The 12,591-nt window shown below is 50.0% G+C and overlaps 1 protein-coding gene across 6 annotated transcripts in view; it reads left to right on the top strand.

Moving 5' to 3' along the window:
• The first annotated feature begins 6,104 nt into the window (after positions 1–6,104).
• ARHGEF10 (Rho guanine nucleotide exchange factor 10) overlaps positions 6,105–12,591 on the top strand; it is a 111,112-nt gene continuing 104,625 nt past the window's right edge. For 4 of the 6 annotated variants that reach the window (XM_027598735.2, XM_027598736.2, XM_027598734.2 and 1 more), the window contains exon 1: positions 6,105–6,191. The gene's annotated coding sequence lies outside the window, so the exon portion shown is untranslated. Of the gene's footprint in view, positions 6,192–7,951; positions 8,077–8,247; positions 8,330–12,591 lie in introns of all 6 variants that reach the window. The other 2 variants (XM_027598733.2, XM_027598732.2) reach the window with 2 other exon arrangements.

The raw sequence follows: 12,591 nt of genomic DNA, 5'->3' as shown, positions 1-12,591 counted from the left end.
GGCACTTGGGGAGAACACAGCCTCCGTACTTAGGGCACCCGCAGGATTCCCCTCTTCCTGTTTTCCTGACCATCGCCTTCCGCTGACCGACAGGCACTCCCGTTCAGTGGGCGGTATCCTGGGCTGAGTTAGGCACCCAGAGACACTCTCCACTGGCCCCCTGTGTCCTGCTGTCCCTCTGGGGCACTTAGCAGCTGAGGGCCAGGGAGGCTCGACAGCCTGCAATTCACGAATCATGGTCTGGTCCTGTAGGCCAGTTTTGTCCACACCCCACACTGCCAATAAGGGTTCCACTGGGCCCCCCATGGTGGGAAGCTGTTTATAACCATCTGACCCTGAAACCCAACTCTGTCCAACGTGTGTGCAGGTACACGGGGTTCCCGGGAGTACAGCCCTGAGCACCAGGGGAGGTTGGCCAGCTCCGCGGGGAAGCCGGACCAGCGGCGGCTCAACTGTGGTTTCCGGAACAGTTGTGGCATCACGGCCCAGGCCGCTCATGCTTCTCCCGATTCCTTCCTAACGGCTTTGTTGAGATATAACTGACGTACGAGAAACTGTGTGTAACGGAAGTCACAGTTCAGTGAGTTTGGACGTCTGCGTACACGTGTGAAACCATCACCACGGTTCAGAAAGTGAGCACACCCACCGTCCTCCACTTGGGACCACCTACCCCATCAGAAGCCTGTCCTGGTGGATTCCTGAATGACGTCTGTGTTAACCTAGTTGCTTGTCTTTGTTTTAGTTGAGAACTTCGTGAAGACACAAAATGATCAGTTGATGGGCAATGAGGCCACACCAGGAAATGAACTGTGCGGTTTGCCACGCACTCTGCCCAGTGTGCGTCTTTGACTCGGTCCTCAGGGAGCTGGACGTGCTTCACCAGGAGTGGCTGCCCAAGGCTGTCGGCAGCCCCTTCTGATCAGCCGGGTCCCTCCCTTGGTGGCCCACACAGGCCGACCGTCCCCTAGGAGGTCCTGTGTACCCACCATGTGCCAGGCATGGTCAGCAAGCCGTGCAGGGGATCAGCACCCAAACACAGTGGGGACCATCCCGGGGACAGGAATTCGAGCGTCAAGGATGGCGCAGGAGGGGACGGTCAAGGGGACCGTCCTTGGGGAGGGGAGGGGCTTACGGAGACCTGCTGGAGGGGACGGAATGAGGTGGGGCTGTGGGCAGGACAGATCAGGAGACAGATAGGCCCTCGGGGTCGTATTCCACGGTAACTGAACACGAGATGTGTGTCTGGCCCTACATTTGGTGTTGGGCGGGAGGCCCAGAGGAAGCCTGAGGACCCCGTGGCTCAGAGCTCGCAAGGGAAGACCCAGACACATGAGAACACTGGGGGCTGAGACTTCTAAGCGGTCTCAACACAGCCAGGGGCATGGGAGGGAGTTTTCCTTAACCCAGCACTGTGTGCTCTGAGCTGCTGTCCATCAGAGACCTCCCTGGAGCCATGTGTGCCGCCCCCAGGCTTCACTGCGGTCCTTGACTGCGTAGCCCCGGCTGGGCTCCCCCTTGTTGAGCCCTCTCCCGTCACGCTACGTACACTGTCACTTGACCACTGATGGAACCTTTAGCAAACACACTTGCAGCTCCAGATAGAATGCCAGGCAGATGCGTGCCCACGGCCACATTTAATCTTCACCCCCAAGGGCCTCCTGAGCTGGGAGTAGCTAGTTGTCGCTAAGCCTGTCCACGCAGGAGAACTCGGAGGCCCAGGGAAGTGTCCTAACACGTCCAAGGTCGCCCAGCTGGGAGGTAGCCGAGACCTGGCCCTGGGGCATCTGGTTCCGAAAGCCTGTTCTGCCCCCCCACCCAGAACAGTGCTGTGTCTCTTTGTGTCTCTTGGGGTCTCTGTCTCTGGAGGACCCTGGCTGATACAGCTCTTTTCCTGCTGCTCAGCATCCTCCCTGGCACTTGCTGTGGTCAGTCTAATTGTAGGCATCCTTGGGTGCGTGCGGTGGTGTCTCATGGCGCTTTCCATTTGGATTTCCTGAAAATTATACTGTTGAGCACCCGTTCCTGTTCTAATTGGCCATCAGTAATCTTTTGTCAGGGATTTGCTTTTAAGATGTGGAGAAAGGGGAACCCTCCTACCCTGTTGGTGGGAATGCGAGCTGGTGCAACCACTCTGGAAAACAGTATGGAGGTTCCTCAAACAGTTGAAATTAGAGCTACTGTTCGATCCAGCAATTGCACTACTGGGTATTTACCCCAAAGATACAAATGTAGGGACCCGAAGGGGTACGTGCACCCCAATGTTTATAGCAGCAATGTCCACCATAGCCAAACTGTGGAAAGAGCCAAGATGTCCATCGACAGGTGAATGGATAAAGAAGATGTGGGATATATACACAATGGAATATGATGCAGCCATCCAAAGGAATGAGATCTTGCCATTTGCAACGACGTGGATGGAACTGGAGGGTGTTATGCTGAGTGAAATAAGTCAATTAGAGAAAGACATGTATCATATGACCTCACTGATATGAGGAATTCTTAATCTCAGGAAACAAACTGAGGGTTGCTGGAGTGGTGGGGGGTGGGAGGGACGGGGTGGCTGGGTGATAGACATTGGGGAGGGTATGTGCTATGGTGAGCGCTGTGAACTGTGCAAGACTGTTGAATCACAGATCTGTACTTCTGAAACAAATAACGCAACATATTTTAAGAAAAAAGAAAAAGAAGAAGATAGCAGGAGAGGAAGAATGAAGGGGAGTAAGTCAGAGGGGGAGACGAACCAGGAGAGATGATGGACTCTGAAAAACAAACTGAGGGTTCCAGAGGGGAGGAGGGTAGGGGGATGGGTTAGCCTGGTGATGGGTATTAAAGAGGGCACGTTCTGCATGGAGCACTGGGTGTTATGAACAAACAATGAATCATGGAACACCAAAACAAATTATGTAATATATGGTGATTAACATAACAATAAAAAAGAAAAAAAAGAAAAGAAAAAAATACACTTTTTCTTGTTGATTTGTAGTAATTCTTTATTGGCAAGTCCTTTAGTTTGTGTATTGCAAATCTTTACTCCCAGTCCATGCCTTGCTTTTCATTTTCTTAATGGCCATGAGATAAGCAGAAATGGCACATTTTTATGGAGTCCAATTCAATCCTTTTAAATAGTGCATTTTATGTCCTACCCCAGGACTGATATTTTCTACATTTTTTCCCCTAGAAATTTTATAGGTTAAGGCTATGATCCATCTCAAATTTCTAAATTCCATTTTATTTCTAATAATTTATCTGTAGATTATTTTGGATTTTCTATGTACACAATCCTATTATCTGGGAAGAGTCATATTTTCCCACCTCAATCTTCATACTTTTTGTTTTTCTTGCCTTATAACACTGGGTGGATTCTCCAATGCAATTTGAAAAGAATAGTGATGTTTGAAGATTTTCACACACTTTTCTCAATATCTGGTAGAAACAGTAGATGAAACATTGGTAACAAATATGGCCAAACTGACATATATGGAACATTACATAATACGTGCAGAATACATTCTTCTCAAGTGCTCATAGAACATTTACCAAAATACACGGTATGCTGGGCTATGAAGCAAGTCTACAAATTTTAAAAGCCTGAAATTATATAGATTATATTCTCAGACCGCAGGGGAATTGAGTCATAATCATGAAAAGAAAACCAAAAAGTCTTCCAATTTAAAAATTAAACCTAACTTTTCTAAGTCTCCTAAGGGTCAGAGAGGGAATCACAATGGAAATTCTTAACCTTTCCCACATCAGGGCTCACAGACAATGGTATTCTACCCGTGAAGCGCGCTCACTATCATAAGCTAGACAGGAGTTAAGCCTCAAATCAGAGTTCTGCCTGCCCCAGCCACACCCGGCAGCCTTGGCCTGTGGTCCCCCCCAGCTGCCCTTTCTGGTGGCCCCGAGCTAAGGGGGTCAGCATGGCCATATGGGATGGGGAAACTCCAGTCTGTACTTCTAGTTATGATGGTGCTACTGTATTGTCCTCATAGGTCCAAAAACACAATTTCCGAGGGCAATATGACACAAAAATGTGTCATATTTCACTTTGTGATTGTCCTTAAGTTTTTGAAAATAAGCTTGTGAGCCATCTATTAGAAATGTTGATTCAATCTGTTTTCATTCTTCTGGGAAAATAAATGGACCCAAATGATTATTATGACTACTGAGCACCTGCTCTTACCAGATGTCACATGGGCTCTTTGTAGAGTTCTCCCTTTTGAACTTCTAAACTGAGATGTAGATATGATTAGTCATATTTTTAGATGGTTAGGGACTGTGTAAGTCACACAGGATTTTTATCAGGGTCAGAAACCAAAGTAGGATCCCCAAATGGACTCCAAATCCCTTGTTTATTCTACACACGGTACTATTTTCCTCTTACCTCAGGTCTTCCTGATCTGGAAATGTAACAAGTGTGTGGCAAACTAAAACTAATTCAGCTGGCCTTTTTACCGCTGTCCATCATGGCCATTAATATAATTATCTGGGTGGAAGACCTTTGAGTAAGGTACTAAAAAAACCCCTAGGAATAGAGACATTCTAATATTTTTCTGATATTAAAGTCATGGGAAGGAAATGTATTTTGTCATTGATTCAGCCCTCAGTATTTTCACAGTGGGCAGTAAAGACAGGTCCAAAATAGTATTTATAAAAATAGCCTGTTCCATAAAATGAGCAAATGCTAGCAATAAATACTGCTAAAACATTCCCTTACCTACTATTATTTACTTCCCAACCCCTGTAGTCTTTACATATTACGACTGATTTACATCAGTCAAAATTTGCAGGGAAAGACATTATACAGAACATCTGAGCTTTAGGGGTACTTAATGCTTAAATTAACTGTGACAATTAGCTACTTTGTTTTATTCTAGAAGCCCAGTGAATGGGGACAGAGATCTCTAAGATGTGTGGCAGTTCTAAAATTCTGACTTTAAATTACTTCTATGACTCAGAGATTTGGGCAGGAGCAAGGGAGGAGTCCAGTGTCTGTGAACACCTCTGTTACCTGTAACCAGGTAACATTCTGTAGGTGTCATTGTGGTTTCTTTGTATTCTTGTTTAAGATACTTTTGTCCCAAATTCCTCCCTTTCAGTAGTAATTATAACAATAATCCATTTTCTTTTAAATGACAAAATAAATGCTGCTGGTTAACAACAGCAGAGAGGACGACGGTCTTGTTCATGCTGGACCCTCCGGTGCAGACCCAAGCATATGCGTGTATCTTCAACCACAAATAGACTCACAGTATAAGGATGCTTTGAGAGCCTAAGAAGCACTTAGCCATTCCAAGGGTGAAACCAGAAGGTGAGCCTCTTCCTTCTTAGAGCACTACTCAGGCTCTTAAAATTGCCTGGGAAATGTGTGACATCCTTGCATATGCTAACGCCCAAGCCTTGGCGGGTCTGAAAGCAGCTGACCTTCTGCAGAGCCAGGACCGCCCCTGCTGGCAGGCCTAGCTCCCGAAAGGACCGGGCAGTGCTCTGGGGGTGGTCTGCAGCCCCAGGGGTCCGCGGGATAGGGCGGGTGTCTGGAGGGGTCCTGACCACCGACCCCACCCACGTGCGCGCAGCCCGAGAGTCACAGGAAGGGCCAGGAGTCTGGGGGATCCAGCCCACGACCCCGCCCACGCGTGCGAGCCCGAGGGTCCTCGGGGAAGGGCGCGTGCCTGGGGGGAGTTTCGCCCACCGAAACCTCCCACGTGTGCACAGCCCCAGGGTCCGCTGGAAGGGCCGGGTTGGGGGGAGGAGGGGTCCCTGCCTACGACCCCGCCCAGACGTGCATAGCCCGAGGGTCAGCAGGAAGGGCCAGGAGTCTGGGCGGGGGGGGGGTCCTGCCCATGACCCCGCCCACACGTGCAAGCCGGAGGGTTGAACGGCAGGATATCTGGAGGGCTCTGCCCCCCCACCCCCCGCCCACGCGTGCGCAGCCAGGCGGGGCGTTGGGCTTAGGAGGGGCCGCGGGCGGCCACGTGGCCCCGCAGGAATGCGCGGGCGTGAGGGTGGAGCGAGGCCGAGGACGGGCAGGCGCGGAATCCAATGAGCTCCTGGCACCGTCTGATCCGACCACTCAGGGCGTGGGGGTGGAGCTGCCTCCCTGTGGGCGGGGCCGGGGCGCATCCCCTGGCGGCAGAAGCGGGGCAGGGTGAGGGGCGCTCAGAGGGACGGCGGGCGGGGGTCCTGGCTGGGTGAGTGCGGGCTGGCGGGCCGGGGTTCTTGAGGGGTGAGTTCGGGCCTGAGGGTGGGGATCGCGGGGGCACGGTGCGGGCCGAGGGGCCGGAGCGGGGGGGGGGTCTAGGTGGGGGCATGAGTTTTGGGGGGAGGCTAGGGTTGCGGTGGGGAGGGTGCGGGCCTGGGGGTGGAAGCGGGGGTCCTTGAAGGGCGAGTCCAGCGAGTTAATGGCAGGGCTTCGGACGAGTTTTTTTTTTTTTTTTTTTCCCCTTTGAAAGTCTTGCTGAATGCTCCCGAACTCGCTCAATCCCGCCGATCTGTGGATTCTGGGCTGCCCGCCGCCCGAGGTTTGCGGGTCGGGGCGCCGACAGCTCGGGGAGTCCCTTGTTTCCCAGAAACAGTGTAGATAACGGACCCAGCGTAGCCCCCAGCTTCAGTGGGGTGTCCTCTTAGCTCCTCTGAGCACAGACTGCGCAGGTAACGGCCCGTGTGCAGCTCCCCAACTTCAGAAGTGTGTCCCTTGTGCCCTTGGGCACAGACAGTGCGGGTGAAGGACCACAGGCAGCCTCCCAACTTCAGTGGGGTGCCCCCTGTCCCCTGGCACGGACAGTACAGGTAATGGGCCCCTCAGCAGCACTCCAACTTCAGGGTGTCCCCCATAGCTCCTGGTACAGACAGCGCAGGTAACAGACCATGAGCAGCACCCCCAAGTTCCCTGCTCCCAGTCACCCACAGGTGTGGCAGTAACAAGCCCATGAGCAGCACTCCCCAACTTCAGCGTTGTGCCCCGTGTCCGCAGGGATGGTGGTGTTAGGCTGTCACGATGGTGCGGTAGGGTCCTCCAGGTCGGGGCCTGGAGGCTGAGTAAACCACACCCCACTCAAGTTGCATGAGAAATGAGGAGCTGAGGTGTTTATTTGGAAGAGTAATTTCCCTTTTCCTATAAAGACAAAGTCATTAGTCTACTTTAGAATGAAGGTAATTGCTACCTAAAAAATAAGTATGTTTCCCCTTCCCCCAGAAACTGAAGCAGGTGTGCAGGCCACAGGTCAGGAGGTGCCTACTATTCCCACCTGGCCACACTTTTCTGTGAGACCTGAAGTTTTGAACATAAACACTTGAGTAAATGATTCAGCTTGTCACAGGGCATCAATGTTCAGAAAAAAACAGCAGATATATTGGATGTAATGTGCTATTCATGTCCGTGACTCACTTTTGCTAGAGGTAAAACTTCTCATTAACCCAAAACCTCATGGGCTCTTCTCTTTTCTCTAGTTGAGTCACAAAGTAAGACTTAAGTAGCTGTCAGCATTCTGGGTTTGGTGCAAGAGTTACTTAGTTTCCCTGCAGGTAGAACATTGCAGGGTGTAACATTTTCTCTGTTCTTTTATTGCTTACAAAATGTATTTTGAACATCTGTTTCCTAGGAAATAACTTTTATTAGGGAAGATGAGAATTACTCTGTGTTTTTAAAATATAATTTGTTCCTTAATCTAACAGCATTTATTTGATTGGCCGGAGGATATGATTTAGTGGCTAACATCTAGGCTTAGGTGTATTGTGTCTTTTTGTCATCAGATACAGACTTTGATGATGTCTTGTCATTTGTCTAAGGTTCTCTTGTAATTGAGGAGTCTTTTCATCAAAAGAGTTACAATTAGGGTAGATGAAAATTCAAAAATAATCAGGATAGCCTTTTACCTTTTAAAAGTTGAGCTTGACTTTTTAATTTTACTGTATCATCTTGATATTTTGAGGTACTATATTTTCTCTGTAGTTCCTTTTGTGATGAAGTCAGGAGGAAAGTCTTCAGGAATTCTGGATAGAGGCATGCTGGTGGCTTCAAGGGGTCTGGTGAGAGGAGCCCTGGATTGAGTTCTGGAACTGCTTGCCTGACCCTGGGTGAGTCAGGTTATCCCACAGAGCTTCCGTTTACTCCTTATGAAATCGTTGGAAAGTAATATCTATGACTGTTTATATAGAAACTGTTCTGCCTAATGAAGAGCAACTAAAAATGAGGTGATTTGGGCTGTATTATTCTGTAAATAATAGTTTTAAACCCCCCTGTCATAGGATATGGTGTTTTATTGTACAAGGAGTCCCGAGAAGGCTGCAATGAAAGAATCAGATCTCAGAGCATGTTCATATTCCATTGGTATGTTACTTACGGTTTGCACAGTGGAAGGTAGGTGGAGAGAAATACGACAGAAGGGGAAAGTAGTGAACCATTCATTACGTAGCCTTCAACCTTTCTCATGAAAGCCTTGGGCCAGTGTCATTTTGGAAGAAGAGGGGGAATCCTGGAGCTCTGCAGCAGATGGGGGAGTTCCAGGTCTGGGTAAACCTGACAGGGGTCTCCGAAGAGAGCTGAGTGCCTTGAGCAGGAGGGTGTGGGCAGGGCGGGCTCCAGGGGTGGCTGTGGGTCTCCCGGGTGAGAGTGGTGACAGGTGAGGGCCGTGAGGAGGTTCCTGGCTGAGGACAGGTGAGGTCCATGTGGAGAGCTGGCCGAGCACCTTCTTCTGTGCCACCAGCCTCACCCAACACACACGACGTCATCGTCTGTCCCTGTCACTCCAGTTCAGACGTCTCAGAGTTGCCAGGCCAAGACGTTTGTTTGAGCTTCTTTCTTTGTGTGTGTGTGAAGTTGCAAAACTTAGATGGTGGAAATGACAGGTCATCAGAACATCTGTTACTCTTTTATTTCCTGCTCTTGTTTAAGTCACTGCAGTCAATCGGACCTGCTAGGAGAAGGGGTATCTCTGGGTTATTTCCTATTTTAATTGAACAATGGGAAAATGATCTTTTGAAATATTAAAAGAATCCTTTGTGGGTGTTCATGTTTTTCTCTTCCATGAACCACATTCTGATATTAGAAATTATGTTTTAAAGTAAACACAGCCTCAGAGCTGTAACAGGGTGTGGTGCCCTTTGTGAGAGGGACACATGGAGGAGTGTAGGTTCTTTAGGAGCTCGTGGAGTGGCTCATTGTGCTCCCAAAGGAAATTGAGCCCCCTGTTAGCCTTCCCTGGTGTAGGGGGCAGCTTACCTGGTGGCCCATCCTGGGCTCTGGAAGCTTGACCCGGTGAGTCACTTGGGATTTGAACTGGGGGATTTATGAAGAAAACAGAAGGAATGGTGAAGGGTGCCTGCATCCTTTGTAATGGGCAACTCCATGTAGCAAAGGAACTCATCACCCGTGAGGCGTGTCGGGATCCCTGAGGGTGTGGGCTTCACTTCCTGGGCTGAGGTTGTATCTTCATCCTTATTTGGACGAGAGTCATGTTGTGTGGTTATGGAGATCCAGAGCCTTATGTATGGACATTATTATTTTTAAGAAAGAAATATGGACATTTACTTTGAGATAGAAATACCAAATGGAAAACTGCAGTCACATATAGACATGATGACTGAACTTGTGGTATCTCTCATTAGTATGGCTAATAACGTAGAGCTGCCCGTATGAGGAAGGCCAAGGAGTTATATTTTGATACAAGTGTGCTGTGCACACGTAGTGTTTTATTCTGTCATTTGCCTTATTTCTCTGAAGGGAAAATGGAGCGGTGACTGGAGCTTGGTTTCTGACTTTAAGGAATGGGAGACAAGTGAATTGTAAGAGCAGTGTTGATGCTGACATGGTGCTCAGTGCCCAGTGAGCAAAAGTTTGAAGCTCGGACTTGGAAGCGTTGGTGTTCAGCGAGGATGTTGTCCGAGTTTCCAGCACATCGAGTCACTTGGCTGGTGTGCCTAATCGGGCAAGTGAGTTCCTGCCTTTCTAAGGGCAGCTTGGAAGTGGCTTGAGACCCTAGGGCATTTGTGGCATGGTCGGGATGGGACACCTCTGTGGGCCAGTGTAGACACCACCCAGGGAATTCCAGAGCTAATGGTGAGCACATTTCTAAGGCTCACCTCAGAAACTGAGAGTTTGCTTCTCTGTGAGAAGCACTGAGTTGGAGTGGAAAGAATTCACTGCGTCTTTTTACTCACTGTGTGAGCAGGTCTGAGCCTGGCAGGGCCAGTCGGTTCAGACAGCCGAGAGGTGGGCTGTTGCTTGCTCCCTCCCAAGGACAGGGACTGGGCTCCCCGCCCAGCCAGCCCTCTTGCTGCACAAGTGAAAAGACAGTTGCTTCACGTTTGGTTCTCAAGCCCACAGCTCAGCAGGGTGGTTGGTAGGAAGCAGTGTGGATCATGCCCGGCGTGCTGCCTGCTCCCTGGGAGGAGCTGCTACAAAATGTCCTCTGCGTGGGTTCTGTGAATTCAGCCAGCAGAAGCACTTCTTCCAGAGCCACACCCCTGAGAAATCCTCTCTCCACATTCTTGTGCTGTGTGGAAGAGGTCACTTTTCATTTCGAACTGAAATCTCAGCTCCTGCCCTTAAGTTCTGAGGCCACACAGGACACCGGTCTCTGTGAAGGTCTAGTTCCACGTGGAACCCTACGTGCGAGACTGAGGCCAAACCTGGGCGGCCTGCTGACCCTGCTGCAGGCTCTTTTCTGAAAACTGTGCAGCAAAGCCTGGTTTGTGATGACGTCACAGGAAAGAGGGACAGGTGCACCACTCTGCCTGACGGTGGGAGGATTCTGGACTTCAGTCACAGGTGGTTGGTGCAGGGAGGAGAGATGTCTGTTTCCCAGGACCTTGGCCAGAGGGAGAGTTGGATCCTGGGATGGGTCTTTGCTCAGCTTTCTTGGATGAGCACCTCAGGCAAGGAGAGGAAGTGTGAGTGCTCACCTGTAATCGAGGAAGGTGTCTGGTTTCAGGTTTCACGTGCAGGTGGATTCCTCAAGTGGCTCATTTTCCTGATAGTGTTCAGGGTGCAGTAGGTGGACCCCCTTGTCCCGGGCATCCTGGCTGCAAGAGACCTGGGGCACCTTTTCCCCGGGGCTTTGGACCAGGAAATCGGAGGGAGTCAGTGGTGAAAGCGTCAGTGTAGGCCTTCGTTTCTGCCCTGCCGAGATGGACTGGTGACTGTGATAACTGCTACGGAAATACGGAGCAGGAGACGGGGCTGGGGTGCTGCAGGGGAGGTGGGGGTGGTGCTTGCTATTCACATAGGGACCATGTGGGACTTCATTAGGAAGGTGATCCTTGAGTCAAGATCTAAAGAAGGTGAGTGATATCACATCAACAGCATTCTAAATGGAAGGCAAAGCATGTGCAAACGCCCCAGGGCAGAAGCATACCAGGTATGTCCAGGAGTAGCAAGCTGGCCCTGTGGCCACAGGAGACAGCCTAGGACATGACCTCAGGGAGGTGACGGAGACAGAAAGCCATTGAAAGGCTGTGACTCCATGGGACCCTGTTTCACTGGGCCATCCTGGCTGCAGTGTTGAGAACAGATGACAGAGGGTTGAGGATGGGCAGGGGAGGTCCATGATGAAGCTTTTACAGGAACTCAGGCCAGAGATGGGCTCCAGCATGGACCAGACAGGTGGCCTTGGAAGGAGTGGTTAGTCCCATTTTGGGTACATTTTGAAGATGGAGCTCACAGGATTTGCTTATGTGTTGGATGTTGGGCATGGGAGAAAGGAGGAATTGGGGTAACTCCCAGCTGTGGCTGGTTGTCCTGAGTGAGGGGAAGGAGGACGTTTCTGGGGGTAGGAGGTCGTCTGTGTTCCCCATGCTGAGGAAGGTGCCTTTCCCGGTGGACCTGCTGATGTGAGTGTCCAGGAGAACATTTAACATCTACTGCTTCAGCAACTTTCAAGTACAAGTATTCCCCACTTTTTAAAAGTTCACGGTAAGACACTTGGCTTTTTTGAAAGATCTACGTCATTACCCCGCTTCAGTAACAGGAAGAAACCTGAAGAGGATATCCCTCTTATGAAGAAAGTCGAAAAATGAGCATTGTGTTCAGCATCTGTTTTGCTGGGACCCACTACAGAGGCGGCGTGCACCCCAACCACCTCCTTCCTGGGAACCGCTCTCCGCGTCCAGCCCCCAGTATTTTGAATTGTGTCTGTGAGCCTCTGCTGTGCTTTATCTCCATTTATTTTGGGCATTCGTTAGGAAGTTGTGTCCCGAGGCCTAAGAAAAGCCAAAGAGAGGTCATTTTTGGAGTCTGAGCACTCTCACTAATTTTTCTGTATAAATGAATGGTAATTCCTCCTTTGGTTTACATCATTCCTGCTGTGGAAGATTTGCTAGGAACACTGTACTTTGAAATAGCGGGGGAACCCGTACCCCATCCTGCAGGGTGAGCTTTAGTCTCCATGCTGCACAGAACCTTCCGTGAGTTAGCTGTTGTATCTGGAATTTTGGATCTCTCACACCCTTCGCTCATTTTGCCCAGCCCCCGCCCCCGCCCCTGTGGCAACTGCCAATCTGTTCTTTGTACTTAGGAGCTCATTTTTATTCCACATAAAATGAGATCATATGGAATTTGTCTTTCTTATTTCAGTTAGCTGTCAGGTCCATCCA

The sequence above is a fragment of the Zalophus californianus genome, chromosome 2 (genome assembly GCF_009762305.2).
Source record: "Zalophus californianus isolate mZalCal1 chromosome 2, mZalCal1.pri.v2, whole genome shotgun sequence".
Taxonomy (NCBI): domain Eukaryota; kingdom Metazoa; phylum Chordata; class Mammalia; order Carnivora; family Otariidae; genus Zalophus; species Zalophus californianus.
The sequence above is the reverse complement of the archived record's forward strand: the minus strand, read 5'-3'. Positions and strand labels throughout refer to the sequence as shown.